General features: G+C 35.2%; 1 protein-coding gene across 3 annotated transcripts in view; it reads right to left on the reverse strand.

Annotated features, from left to right (window-relative positions):
- LOC149567754 (glutathione S-transferase zeta class-like) overlaps window positions 1-15,351 on the reverse strand; it is a 141,747-nt gene that overhangs the window by 26,689 nt on the left and 99,707 nt on the right. The gene's annotated exons all lie outside the window — the stretch shown is intronic.

Below are 15,351 nucleotides of genomic sequence, written 5' to 3' on the forward strand. Positions count from 1 at the left end.
CACCATCACGACCCTCGTGAATTGACAGTGGGTTTTGAGGGTCTCAATTGTGGGGTTATAGGCTTTACAGTTGCCTATGGTGTGTTTAAGCTCCATCTAAGGGACTTACTATTTATAGTAACTCAAACTGTTGGTTCCAATGAGCTCAATCGAATTAGAGGAGTTGAGTGATGCTCTCATTTTTTATTTTGAACTTCTAGTTCGGGCTCCAAGAATCATGGAGGGAGCGTCTATTTATCATAAGTCATCTCATCAGGCTCATTCATAGTCTTTAATCATTAGAATCACTCTAGTGTTGTCAGATTTAGATTTTTGATGCTCTTCAATTGTTTTCGCAAGATGGGTGAATTATTATAATTATTCATCTAAATATGTTGAGGTTGTTATTTTTGTTGTTGTATGTTGATCACCTTAGTATCGTAGCTCATTGGAACCAGGTTGAAAAGTTTTAAATTGTGGGCACAAGAAACAGTGGCCTTGTGAGTTAGAATATTATGTTATGGTGCAAAAGGTTATTTTGGGAGTCAAAAGCAATTAATAAATTATATTATAGTGACACTTTGTTATATTTAAATGTTGTGTTGAGGAAGCTTCTTAAGTGGAGTTCATTTGGGAAACTTGTGTCATTTGGATATTATAAATGAGTCCATTTGATGAGAAAAGCATTCGATCATCCAATTATCTATTTGCTTTTTATTTGGCTCGTGTGAGGGTTTCTAGTTTTGGTAAAATCAATTCCATTGCTGAAGTATAATAGTTTTGATCCGAGAATTCGGAGCTTCCTCTTCTGTATCAACTATAGCTGAGAAGCAATTATCTATTGGAGAATTTGGCATCTTCTCATATTGTGTTTTCTGTGGCTAAGAAGTGTTTGCTTGCTGAACAATTCAATATTGATTTGGGCTTAATTTTATCTATTGTTGGGCAAGGGTTTAGTCTACAAATTGGAGTTTGAGGTCTATCATTGTGGCTGCTACCGAAAATTCGTTTCCAGCAGATTATCGTCAAGAATCTAGAGCATTTATTGATGAATGGGATCTGCCCCTATCAAGCGTTTCAAAAATTGTGCTTGCCAGGGGTATTGGAGTGAGAAATATCTTGTGTGCTCCAATCATTTCGTGAGCTAAGAAGGTTACTAGGTTCCATGTAATTTGTAGAAACATTTATAATATTTCAAATTTGTTTTTGTTTTGGGAGTGACCAACACTCTAGCATTTCCAACTATGGACAGATACAGGAGGCCTAGTAGTTTCAGGAGCTAGTGAAGTAGTGAGGAAAATAGAAGGAAAATAAACGCCTTGAGAGAGAGCATGGAGAAACTTAAGCTTCATCAACAGAGGTCTGTTGGAGAGATTGTCGAATCCGACAATGGTAGATAGGGTATCAAGATATATGGTTTCCACTTATAGGAGACTAGCACCGAGGATGCAGGGAAGAAGGCTTGAGTTCTCTCCGATTGGCATTCAGGAGGCACATGCACCTATTTTCAATACAACACCCACTAGTCCTATGCGCGGAGTTGATGATGGACTTATTTCATAGGGACGTGGTTGTGTTAGTGGCAGCAGAGGATAGTGGCACTGAGCTTCAACAGGTTCAAGTTCTAAAGTTGTCAACGCAAATAGAGCAAGGGCCATTGGGGTAGTTATAACCACTGATTGTTCGGATTTGCTCGAGGGGATTATTATTGCAAATTTATATGTCAATTGTCATAATGTTGCTCCTGGCCAAGAGGCAAAATCTTCCTCAAGAGAAGCCAAAACATTTATGGAGTCACCCAATTGTGATATTAGTGATCTGGGTGTTACAGTGGAGTCAGTCGATGTTGGATCATGCTCTAGCATTATTGATCCACACCCTAGCGTTGAATCATGTGTGCAGAGTCATGTGATGGCAGTTGAGCATCTATTAGAAGATGTGGATACTAGAAAATATGGGCACATATGATGATCCATTTGATGATGCTATGAGCTGCACTGGGTCTGATACCCCTTGCTAGTTATCGAGTGATGACTCCGAGGAGGTTTTGGATGGGTCCCTGGATCAGGATTTACAGGGACTTTCTGTTGAAGGGGAAATAGAGTCATATGAGGAGTACGATACAACAATGGTTTTCCCTACCTCAGAGGAGGTGTTGGTTGAGGTACCAGGTAGTTGTATCTTGGATGTAGAAGTGTCCAAGGACGATAGCACACAGATGGTGAGCAATTTTGTGGTGAGCAATTTTGATTCAGTTTTTGGTCACAATGCAAATAGTAAGGCAGTGAGCTTGCATATGAGGCAGGGGTTACATAGGCATCATGTGACTAGTCAGATGAAGGTGAGAGATAGTGACATCTCTTTAGCTCTTGAGCATTGTGATGTTATTTGTCAGATGTTGGTTGCATCTAGTTGGGGTGCTCCTATGTCAAATGAGCACAGTGATAGTAGTCTTTCCCTAGTAGAGATTCATGCCCTTCAAAACACTGTCAGGATGTTGAAGCATAATTACTCACAATTAGTTACTGAAAGAGATTACATTATGGAGTGGGGTAGCACCTATTATGAGGCATTGTTAGGGAAAAAGGAGGTGACTAAGCTAACCCAAGAGCTTGAGGTGACTATGAACCCTCTTCAATGTACTCACTTGGCTCTTCAGGAGTCACAGTCTCAGTTGAATGAGGTCACTGTGGAGTTGGAGCATGTTTAGTCCACACCAGCTAAAGGTCCAATTTAGCTGCACAATGTGATGGTTGGTGGTGAGGTTGTTTCTACGGTTGGCGATGATAGACGTGATGATGTGGCCGACACATCAATCCAGGATATGGTGCAAGAGGGAAGGAATAGGTGAGAGCATTAGTTAAGGACTACAATGTGATTCTTCTTGTGCCACGTTTTGAGTAGGATCAGTTGTGGATTGTGGGAGAATAGGTTGATACTTCCATATATAATTTCTATTGTACTTAGTCATTCATGGAGTATTTTATTGAGAGCTTCGATTTGCAAGACTACAAAGTACAAGCTACGAATCAGGTACGGGAATGGGTACAAGTACATGGGTTGAAATGCTAGGACAACAAAAAAAAATTAGGGTGTTGGGTACAGGGACCAATACGTCCACATATATATATATATATATATGTATGTATGTATGTATGTATGTATGTATGTATTTGTGCTGCTAAAAAACATTCCACATTCAAAAAAAATTAAATTTAGAATTTACGTACCTATGCATATGCTAGCAGTTAAACAAAACCATTACAAATTTCAGACTTTGAAACATAACTAATTAAATTTGAAATTCAGTTTTCGATATCAAAAAGATCGAACTAGTGTCATGAAATATAGTCATTGCTCGAAATAGAAATAGTACTAGAAATCACTGATCAGCTCACTAATCAGAACCATATGGGTCATCATCAATATCATGATTGTCATCAACATTGACATTAGATGATTGAATCCCATTGGTACTTGCAATAAAAATATATTGGCTACTTAAATCCTCCATTGATAAAGTTGGTGCACCAATAGGAAGATCCAAGTCAGTAGACTCCAGTTCTACATCCCATAACTTTGTTGCCCCTTCCTTCTATTCATCATATTTGTTAGTAAGAATGCGCAAGTTTGAATGCACATAGACTAAATCCTTAGCTTTGCTTGATGCCAACCGTACCTTCAATAGCTCTAGTCGCGAGAATGATCTAAAAATAGCTTGGGAGAAGTGGTGGTTTGTTATGAACATTTGGATACCTTGAGATTCATCATATACTTGTTTAATCCAAGCTATTTTAGTACCCAACTTCTGTAGCACGAGGTTAAGTGAATGCACGGCACAAGTTGTCCAAAATATATGTGGGAATCTTGTCTCAACTAAAATACCAACCGCTCTTAGTTCTTTGCATTGTATGTTACAACTCGGCCAAAATTTTGAGGGCCTACTTTATTAATGTATTATATGAGAGTGTTAGCAATGAGTTTTGCATCCTTTACTTGGCCCTCACAACAACAACTTTTAAAATCATTGCCCCTTTAGGGGACGTTGCAATCATATTAAATAAGGGTCTGTTTTTTGCATCCTTCCACCCATCAGAAGTAATGGACACGCTTGTTTCTTTCCATGAGGCCTTAATAGGAGCTAATGATATTTCTATATGCTTGACCTCCTTTGTCAATAAAATGGTACAAACCTTCTCATAACCTGGGAATGTGTACCCCTTTGGAGCTTCATTGATTATTCTTATCATGTCTTGCCAATAGGGTGATTTGACAACATTTAAAGATAAACCGTTTGCATAGAGACACCTAGCAATCGCTTCATCAACAATATCTCTTGCATCATTATTAAATGCCATCTCCAATGGTCCTCTTGCTCTCTTCAGATTACTAGTCTCATCTTCATTTCTCCTCATAAATGGATGAGGAGCAGTGCTAGGTGTATGACCATGAGATGATGAAGCATGTGACTTCCGTGAACTCTTTTGGCCTTCAACAATGGATGCCCATACCTACTTTCAACCCTTGCATCTACTTCCTCTTATTCCTTAATATATGCTGCTACTTTAGAAACTAGTATAGGTACCTTATCCTTTCCTGGACAAGCTTTGATTCCTTTTCCAAGAATTGCACACAAATGCCCTTTCACTCGACTGTACGAACTTGTATACTACACATCACACCCAAGACATTTCCAAAAACATGTCCCTCTACCAAGAACATGCTCTAATATGTTCACATGCCTCCATAATGGTGAAGCTGGGTCGACAGTAAATGGTGTAGTGTTTGCCATGATAAAGCACAGTATCACCCTACAATTTATATAGAAAAGCTTTAAAATAAATATTTTGAATTTCAATTGTAAAATTTAAAATATAAAATATTTAATAAACTAATAGTCTTATCCTAATAGCAAAATAGTAGTATTAATAAATGTTAAATAAAAATATGTAATACCAAATTATATATAAAAAAGGGAAATCAATAAACTTACCCTTTTGTTTGCAATATATAATTTGGCATTTACATTTTTTTTATTTAGTAATACTTACTATTGGTATTCTACTATTTTAGTAATACATTAAAATATAATAATAAAATCTAAGTAAAGAAAAACTAAGGAATCCTTTATATAATCTTTAAACTTCGTAGAAAACAAAAATAAATTAATAATACCGAGCAAAAAAAAAAACAATTAATAATAATAATAATCTTTGAAGTTAGGAAAAAACTAAAAATTTACTTCCAAACCTTTCGTCACTAGCTGAAACTAGTCACTGGTGAAATGTAGATGAAAGATTGAAGCCGTTGCAGGTGAAAGAGAGTTGTCAAGTTGCTGCAGCTGAAAGCCTGCAAGTTGTCAAACATTGAAAGAGAAACTACCGTCGTGTGAGGCGTGACTCTATGAGGGGGCAAATGGAAGCTTCTGCCGTGTGCAGGTCTATAAAGGAAAAATTGTCTTTGTGTGAAGTTAACCCCCAGCCACGTGAAGTAACAACAAAGTAATAAACATAAAAGAAAGCACTGCATAAAAGGAAAAGATAAATTTTTAGGTTTTTTTTTCTACGGTCAAAGTCAACAATAACAGAGTCAATGTGGAATCACCATGGAGTCAATGTGGAATCGCCACGTCAATAGTGAATCGAGTGGAAAGGAGACAAAAAATTTAAGAATAGTTTCAGATGAAAAAACAGTATCTTGTGCGTACCCACAGGTGATTCAAACCAGTTTCAGCATTTGAATCAACTCATACCTAGAGATGATGCCTTTAGGCTAACAATTCAGCTACCAAGGAAACAAGAGAATAAGGAGACTCAAGAACATCCTCTAAAGTAAAATCTGCAAAGAGATGTGCTACTTGTTGGAGCCCTAGTTTTTGCAAATTAGGGCCTCCATTTGAGAAATAATGTTGTAGATTGACGGAAGTACTATCATTGATGTCAAAGATCTTTAGGATGATATTTCTTAGAAATTGTCATTGATGTCAAATAGCTTCATTTTTGTATGGACAAGGATCGTATTAATCAAAAGAAGACAATTAATATATATGAGTGAATAATTACTTCGACTATATACTTTAGCATGAAGCAGCAATATATCCTTTGGTCAAGTCATTTTTAAATATCACTATTCTATCCTATATGGAAGAATGTTAGACATAAAGTCAAAGATTATTCTAAGAGGTTTAAGCAAATAAACATGATGGCCAATATACAGCAACTAAACTCCAATATATCTACCTCTTCAAATATAGAATACATATCTATTGAAAGAAAACATCAGCACGGGTAGATATATCTCACGGGCATGATTAAGATGAGCAGTGTGAATATTACAAGAACAGTCAAAATGTTGTGAATGGGTTCTTGAAGCTGAAGTGCCCGTCAAACTTAGAAATCGTCCACTTTGAAATAGACTATGTGCAGGCATGATACATGAAATAACAATAAAACTAAGAGACTATATGGAATGCAACCTGGATAGAGTGTCTTTGCGGCAGCAAAACAAATATCCATGCCTACAATTTACAGCAACTTTAAAGAAAGTATAAACAAGGATCTGTAGTCATGATGATAGAAGCAACTATGATTGTGTCGTGTAATATAAAGCAGCGATATATGTATAACAAGAACAATGACTGGAAGAATTCAATAAACATATATATAATTGTGGAAGAATAGAGCAGAATATAGGTCAAATTAGAGACAGATGTATGCTGCAATAACATTATTACTATTAATTTCAGCGTACATTAAGAACAAACATTCTAAACACTTTAACATCTAAGGTACTACTGCTAAGTGCCTCACTAGATGGCTCATTTATCACAAAAGTAGCTGTAGATATATCATCGCACACGTTTACCCCCATTACCACTACATCCCTAGGCAAGGAAGTATGCCCTCTACGAGTATAATATTTACCTGGAATGAATCTTCAATCACCATCCATAATGTCGGTAACCAAATCACATAATCAATCTGAAAATCTTCAAAGTCAGCACCGAACAGAATAATAACTGAGCCCAATTCCTGCAGGCTAGCAGGAAACCGCTCTGATACCACTGTAAAAATCTTAAGCCGGCTATATCCTTAACAAAGATCAATTTACTTTGCTAATCAAGAGTTTGACAATTCGTCAAACATTTGGCAGACAAACTGTTAACACTATAAAAAATGTTGTAAATTCTCAGTGATTGTATCAGAAGATGCACAACCACTCACAAATTTTAGTTGATTTTGGCACTTCACATTTTGCCATAATAAATACCAAACAATAGTATGCAGCTCTGAAATAATGATCAGCTTGCGGTTGAAACTATTCTTGCAAATATTATGCCAAGGAATAAGAACCACAAGAGTTGAGCGAAAACCAAATTGTAACAATAACAAATTTCACAAATATTATCACAATATTTACTGCACAATAAGCAATTATTATTTAATTCAGACTGTGAACCTGATAATGATCTCACGATGGGTGTCTAGCTACACCATCAATTGCAGCCTCCAAATGATGTTAATCTAGGCAGCCAGGCGCTCAAATAACAATTGCAAAATGTTGACCAATCACAAAAAATCTGAACGCCAACATGGAAGGTCATTGCCACCTCTAATTGCAATGCAAAATTAGGTCCAATAGCTAACTCACGGCCTTGGAATTTTGATTTATTAATGCCACAAGATACAAAGACAAGTACCACCTCTAAAGGCTTCAACAACTAGTCATTCAATGCAAATTTAGCATACTGTAAATGCCAAATCAGAATCGTGCCCTATAAGAGAGCCCCAACTGTCAAGTTCAAGCTTGGTAGAGTCTCATGAAGGCTTCCAACTATGTTTGCTGCCCATTAATACCCAAATACTGCCTTCTCAGATGACAAATGGCAGCGTCAAATGCCAAAACAAAAAAACACTGAGTGTCCAGAAATGCATGGCACTGCCTGTAGACTCCTCACAATAAATTCAGATCAAACCCTTGCAACTTGCAGGCAGTTATGTAAATCAATCTCCCACAATAGATGTCTTCCAGCCACAGGTCATACAGTAGGAAGACTCCAACAATCTCCAGCTTCACACTTTTCAAAATTTAATCGACTACAACTCCCAACAAGAAGACTTCTTCCAAAGCAACAGAATCACAAAAATGGAAGATTAATAAATCTCAAAAATCTAATTCACAATACCTCAACTGTGAATTGCCACTTCTCAAAATTACTAAGTCAATCTCCCAAACACAGATAATGACAGACAAGAGATTTGACCAGTGAAACCACTATACTTCAGCAGTAATTTAAAACATCAGAAACTCAGAAACCCTTATACTTCACCAAGGGCTCACAATTCGGACTCAAGAAAAAATCCACAAAGGCACAAAAAGCAAAAATATATTCAAGTGTTCTTTTTCCAATGAAATGAGCTCTCATTTATAACCTTTTGTTGGCCAAAGTTTCCTAAAAAACTCCACTTCAGAAATTGTGGAAGTTTCCCAAAAGAACTCAACACTAGAAACTTTCCAACACACTTTTTAGAAATATCTCTTAAAGTCATTATTATAATAATATAAACATTATTATAATAATGCAACTTAATAATAAATAAATAAGAGCTCATGAAATTAATAACCATGTTTACTGCAAGTGACAACCAACTATTGAAGCCACCCACTGCATTGCCAAAAATAGACCTAAAAATAGTAAGTCCACAGCTGGGACCCCCAAAACACCCTATCAGCTGTCATGTCCCCATATTTATAAGATTTAATGATAAATTAATTATTAATAATAATGATATAATTTGTCATTAAGTTAACATATTAATATGTCCTTGTCTCCAAGAGAAAGGATATCTATCACATCATTTGTAGATTATTATTCATCGACTTCCATTCTAATATTAAATGAGTTGATATTCGAAATCAAACAAGTCGACATTTCATTGATTAGAATGATTCTACAATATTACGAAATTATATCAAATGTATTAATATCATGCCTTTGTATATATGTACCTTAATACATATATATTACCCTATTCTTATATCATACGTTAAGAGGGAATCCTATAATTGGATAAAATATAATAATAGTTCATACGCTATTATCGATTGTTCACAAAAGAAATAATATTGAAAAATACTTATGATCTATTTATCTTACTTAATCATTTGTATTATTCATAGTAATAATATAAATTATTATTATTCATAATAATAAGATTAAGATATAAGAATAAATAAATGTTACAATTACATTATAAATAATGAAATAATAACATATCTAGATATTATCACATTTGAATATATATAATATTAATTGATTAATTATATTATATCAATTTGATATCTTGTTTATAATATAAATATATATAATATTTATTTATTATTTAATATTACTTGTTAATATTTATTTATTTATTATTATTATTATTTATTAATTAAATTATATACTAATATGGGGACATCACATCAGCTCACAAGGGTTGCTATGATGAGCTAACAACATCAACTGCGTAGACCTTCCAAAAATGGGGACTTTACATATTATACAGGGTAATAATGACACCAAATTATTGTGGTAATAACCCTGTCTGGTTATAGCTTCAAATAACGCTAATTTCCTTAATATTTAGTGTTAGACATTCTGTCAAACACTTGTCTAGGACCCTCATAACCAATGTTAATAGGATGATCTGAGTAACATCATTTCCTTGTTTAACATTCACAAGAAATATAAATATAAATCATGGATGAAGATGTTACGAAGTTTTGCAAATAATGAATTCACTAGTTCTGATTTCTATATTTGTTTAATCCATGCACCTATGAATTACAATCAGACCTCAAGTATTTTCGATGTAGCAATGTTGGTTTGACTAACTTCAGAGAAATCTTAATCTCCTTATTACAATCTACGACTGCTACCAACTTACTATTTTCTTATCAGCAATTACATATGATTAATAAAGAAATATATTGCTCTAATTTAGAGAAACCTAGATGCAAATTAGAAATCAGCAATGTTGGTGTTGTAAGCCACTCCAAACCCACCCGCAGCCTGCAGTAGAGTTCTGTGCGCATGTAATTCTGTATTGTACCCTTCAGCATGCCAAACGCAGTCCCCTCTGTGATCTTTGGCCTCTAAACTGAAAACGCAGGTCCTGCTGTAGCTTGCAGCCCCCAAGACGTGACTAGCAGACCATTAGAACAATGGGATGATTAAAGTGTTCCACTTCCCACGCAGTCCCACAATCTCAGGTTTACACGTGGCCTCCAATACAAGCTCAGTAAACCTCAATATGAAATGCAGCTACACAATTACTATCTACAAATATAATTTTGACCCCAACAATAACACAAACAGCCACCACAATGCAAATCACCTTTGTATAGATAAATCGCTGCCAAGAAGATAAATTGATTTGCTTCTAAACTCTCAATGATTGCTTTGGAAATGGGCGTAGATCTCCACAATAAATCTTCTGCAAACAATTCTTCCAAATCATTCAATGAGAAACTAACTCCTCCATAGACACAGTAAGTATAGTAGGGAGAATTGGCTAATTGTTTACTTCAGCACAATTGTCAATGCAATTCACAGATCACAACCTCAAACTTAGTTAAACCCTTCAGCAGGATGCACAAGAAATTTAATATATAATCAAGTCTATTCTCCTTAGCTATAGAAAATACAATAGGAGATGTTGGCCAATTGTATACATCAGCACACTTGCCAAGAACTTCTCAATCTTAACCCTTATACTTCAACTAGGGCACACAATTCAGAACTCAGCAAAGCCACAAAGGCAACAAAAGCAAATATATATTCAAGCGTGCTTTTCTCAACAAATGCGCTTGTATTTATAACCTCCAAATTCTCTTTTGTTGCCAAAATGTAACTTCACTCAAGAGGCTTCACCACACAACATTAATTAAAAGCTTCCTCTAAATTTTCTCACTTGACTTGGCTTAACTAATTAATAAATGGCACTTTCTAATGATAACTCAACTTCCAACTTAAGTGAAATTATAAAGTTAAATTATAACTTTATAATAAGTCATTTAATAATTAATAATAATTTGGCCACTATAAACATGATAACTCCCAAAATACTCATCATTTAAATATGGCGTCTAAAATAGGAGTCACACCTATTATTTCTCCATGTGACCAAATGCACTTTCTAAAAATAGAAAGGGTCCATCTTAATCAACACCAACTTACCACAAATAGTAAGTACACAAAACTAAGCCCAAACGAAGTCTGATCTGAGCCAAACGAAGGCCAACCTGTAGCTTACTAAAATGTGGAGAAGATAAGACCCTCCCAAGCCAAGCCATTGCCTCAAAAGATCCTCTATCCACAATAATTAACATACGAGGATCACAATAATAGGCTAATCCCTAAAACTCAGATGCTGCAAAATTGGGGACATTACAGAAGTGTGCATTACATAGCGGAGTCGACAATCATATCTAACTTGCAATTGAAGGAGAGGAATTTGTGGATATGTCGAGCCGGCATATTTTCTTAACAGCTGAACTTCCTCGAAGAAAGATCATTAAAAGGAGCTAATGTAGTGGCTACAACTTTTCTCTACCCAATTCAAGATATAACATTTATAACGAGTTGGTTGACAGGCAATTAACACATGAGAAGACTCTGATTGCTCATCAAAATAGTTTCATGTGCTAACAGATGTTATCATAAGTTAATTACTCTTATTAAAAGGAATGTCGGGTTGAAAGCTATTATGCATCCCTTCATACAAATATAAATGAAAGATGCCAAAACAAAATAAGAAAACATATCTGATAAGAGCATTATAAAAGTTATTCTAATTTTATAACCTTGAGTGTAGATGAAAGCGTGACTTGCAAAATGAATTCATGTATTATTCTTTCACAATCAATAAAAGTTCTTTGTTTCTGTTCATTTAAGGCAAAGAGATAAACTAATATTTGGATTACTCCCTTGTGGTCACCAAGGCAATTGGCGAATTATTCATGACAATGCTTGTGTATTAGCTCCTTCATAGCATTCTTTGTTTGATAATCAGGGATAGTGTGAAATAGACATATGTTTCTTCATTCATGTCTAATTGGACTTCCCTCTGAAGAAGTTAGAGCACATGAACAATAGATAGTGTTTGAATGTATATGGTCCCATAAGGTTGTACATAAGAGTCTTCATTGTGGTGGACTCTATTGCCCAAGTCAACAAGGAACTGATCATTAGAATCATTGAAAGGTAGTCATTGATTCATAGTCGGAGTTTGTGATTCTTTTTCTATATCCCCTTCTTGCAAGCGTCAACTCAAATATTGATAAAATCTTATACAAACGTTCAATCATTTCAAGCATATTTTCAAATATTCATACAACTTTCATTTTTTATTGAGTTTAAGGATTTTCGCAAACTTAAGAATTATTAAAGCTTAAATTTGCTATAGAAAAGATTTGAACCAAGGGATTAGGTTTTAAGGGGAAGGTCTACTTGCCTCGGTTTAGCAAAGACTAAAGTGCAAGAGAATTGAATTAGGAGGTTGTTCCCGTTCGTTAGCCAAAACTGACTGAGAGATCCTATTAGAGAATTGGCAAAGCTCTTGGATTTCCAACCTGTGGTTTTGAGAACCAACACTACCTCCTACAATGTAAGAACCCTAACTTGTTCTAACTTAGCCACTGTAATATCCCCTACAGTTTGCTGTTAAATTTTCATTTTTGTGTCCTGCATTTCATCAAACAGTTGTCGAGTCTGTTCAAAATTTCTGAGTTGTTGTGTTACCAAAACACCACACAAGTCACAAGTACCATGCATACAAATTTTGTCAAACACTAGTATAGGCATAAGACTCATAACAAGCTGAAGCACTCACTTATACCAGAGAGGCAATTTGTCAAACACTAGCCATGCAATTTATCATTCCTTATCAATAATCAATTACAATGATGATAACACGTGATTTTGTATTAATCAAATGCAATGAAACAAACCTGGAAATAGATTGCAGGTTTTGATTATCTTAAAATAATGGGATGCTGCTGATGTGAAACTCTTACCTTGACACCAAAGCTGAAAATGGCAATGTTGGGACACCAAACTGTCAAAGCATGCCCTACTGTACTACGCTGCCTCTTCAGCACTAACATGATCCCCAAAGATACAGCGGCTGACTTATAAGACCAAACACAGATCTCAAAGAAGGTTTGATCTGCTCTCAAATAAAGGTGTGATCTGCTCTTAAAATAATGGGATGCTGCTGATGTGAAACTCTTACCTTGCCACCAAAGCTGAAAATGGCAATGTTGGGACACCAACCTGTCAAAGCATGCCCTACTGTACTCTAACGCTGCCTCTTCAGCACTAACATGATCCCCAAAGATTCAGCGGCTGACTTATAAAACCAAACGCAGATCTCAAAGAAGGTGTGATCTGCTCTCAAATAAAGGTGTGATCTGCTCTTAAACAAATTACACTACCCTTATTACACAATGATGGATTGTTACTATTCAATTGATCGGCAATACCTTCAGCTATTCATCAAGTCTTGGTCTCTTACTATAAATAGCAAGTGTACCAATCTGAGTCAAATAAAAAGCAATCCTGAACATCCTTGATTACTAGAGTGGGAATACAACCTCGGGCTCAACCAAGTGAGACCCCCTATCCAACTAATTAGCCTACGAGGGTCAAGAAATAGGTTAATCCCTCAAACTCTGATGCTCACAAACAATGGGAACATTACTTCGAGCACATCCTCCACATATGAAGAAGAATGATAAACCAAGTTTGGAAACACCTAAATGAATCCATCCTAAAACCACAAATCTAAAAAATTGTATATATCATGCTTTGTTGAAGTCCTAGAAACCTAAGTCACAAGGTTAGCCAAATTTATGTCATGAAGTTTGAAATTCAGCTAACTTCAAAACTATGTTTAAAAATCGCTAAAATTTGTCCCAAAATTCGTACAGAGGAAGGGTGTAGTTTATTAAAATAGAACATATTAAAATTTTGTTTTTTAAAGCCTTTTTAGGTCAAGGAGTGAGAAAATGTTCATTTGCGAAAATTTCTTACCGCAGTTTTCAATGTTGGATGGCATTAATGACTAATCAATATCCACCACCAACTAGGAAAAAAAAATTACAGCCCATTTTCCTGTCAAGTGGCGTGTAAATGAAGCTTTGGAAAAAAGCTCATACCTCGTCAACAGAAACATTAGTTCGATACACATAAAGGCTTGGAGTAAATGATTCTGCTCCTTTTTTAAAACCTTGCTAAACATTATTCGAATTTTATTGTTGTTGAACTTGAAACTTGTGACGTAGTTGGAGACCATGTCAACACTCAAATTTAGTAAAGCAGGTAATGAGGGAATTGTGGCAAGATTCACAAACCCATTATGAGGAATAGAATTACTCCCCACACTACTAGAGAGTGATCTAGGAACATTCATAATCAACATAGAAGTGGGAATGAGTTCACACCTACAACGTATGATCAGCCCTACCCACTGCAATAAATTCTCGTCTCTTGACCATTGAAAATTGAATCGAATATGAACTCAACTGTGTCCTTTGATGGTGTAATCTAATAAAAGTGAAAGCAAATAATAGACAACCTCAAGAATGCAAAGAACATTAGACACAAATCATGTACCCATGTCAACATGTCCAACAACATTAACAAACTTATTATTTGCAGTCAAGATCCAATCATAATATGGTGCTCTAAGAGATCCTAGGATAATGTGATTAAGCAAGCAATGTGTTTTGAAGCGACTGAATAAAAAATCCTTGGCTGACTGATTTTACTGATTTAAATTGGGCAGGTTATATTGATGACAATTAGTCTACTTTTGGGCATGTCTTCAGTTCTGACATAAAAATGACTCAAGTAAAGCCTTCAACCTTGTTTTTTTTATAATCAAGGGGTGCTAAAAATTGAAAATAATCCATTCTTCCATGAGAAAACTAAACATGTAGAGCTTCATTGTTATTTCATAAGACAATTTCTTGAATATGGAACTATGATGTTACAGTATATTCTTACTGTGGATCAAATTGCAGATATTCTAACCAAGTCTCTAAGCCCGGGTAAGTTTGTAAAATTTTGTAATGCCTCCTTTATTTCAATATCAAAAACTAATTAAATAATTAAATTTAAGTTGTCAAAAAATAATAAATTTTACTATGAATTAATCTAAATTTTATCAAAGTATTAAAATAGCTTTAGTGGTGAGTTGGAAAAAACAATAGTCATTTTATTATAATTCCCTAAATTCAAATCAAATAAAAAGGGGACATAAAAAGGACAAAAAGAAAGGAAATGAAACGACAAGCAAAGGGAAAATGAAGTCATTGCATTGGGTT

This window comes from Cupressus sempervirens, chromosome 3 (genome assembly GCF_028749045.1).
Source record: "Cupressus sempervirens isolate cs-2001-9-10 chromosome 3, ASM2874904v1, whole genome shotgun sequence".
NCBI lineage: Eukaryota > Viridiplantae > Streptophyta > Pinopsida > Cupressales > Cupressaceae > Cupressus > Cupressus sempervirens.